The following is a 667-nucleotide window of genomic DNA, read 5'->3' as shown; positions in this document are numbered from 1 at the left end:
GAGTCAATATCTTATTCTGAGCCAAAATGGCATTCAGAGCATCAATCTCAAGAACTCCTTTCTTCTGACTTGTCCCATTGTTCATAGGATTCCTTTCAGAAGTGTACATGAATTGGTTATTTGCAACCATTTCAATTAGCTCTTGAGCTTCTGTAGGCGTCTTCTTCAGATGAAGAGATCCTCCAGCAGAGCTATCCAAAGACATCTTGGATAGTTCAGAGAGACCATCATAGAAAATACCTATGATGCTCCATTCAGAAAGCATGTCAGAAGGACATTTTCTGATTAATTGTTTGTATCTTTCCCAAGCTTCATAGAGGGATTCTCCATCCTTCTGTCTGAAGGTTTGGACTTCCACTATAAGCTTACTCAATTTTTGAGGTGGAAAGAACTTTGCCAAGAAGGCATTGACTAGCTTTTCCCATGAGTCCAGGCTTTCTTTAGGTTGAGAGTCCAACCATATCCTAGCTCTGTCTCTTACAGTAAAAGGGAATAGCATCAGTCTATAGACCTCAGGGTCAACCCCATTAGTCTTGACTGTGTCACAGATTTGCAAGAATTCAGCTAAAAACTGATGAGGATCTTCCATTGGAAGTCCATGGAACTTGCAATTCTGTTGCATTAGAGAAACTAACTGAGGCTTAAGCTCAAAGTTGTTTGCTCCAAT

At 40.3% G+C, this 667-nt stretch overlaps 1 non-coding gene across 1 annotated transcript; it reads left to right on the top strand.

The window, feature by feature from the left end:
- Nucleotides 1-259: 259 nt before the first annotated feature.
- Nucleotides 260-367, top strand: LOC130942311 (small nucleolar RNA R71). Its single transcript, XR_009070886.1, has one exon. It is a non-coding gene; the product is annotated as a small nucleolar RNA R71 (small nucleolar RNA).
- Nucleotides 368-667: the final 300 nt, after the last annotated feature.

This window comes from Arachis stenosperma, chromosome 7, assembly GCF_014773155.1.
Source record: "Arachis stenosperma cultivar V10309 chromosome 7, arast.V10309.gnm1.PFL2, whole genome shotgun sequence".
In the NCBI taxonomy this organism is placed as follows: Eukaryota; Viridiplantae; Streptophyta; class Magnoliopsida; order Fabales; family Fabaceae; genus Arachis; species Arachis stenosperma.
This window is presented reverse-complemented; position numbering and strand designations above follow the sequence as displayed.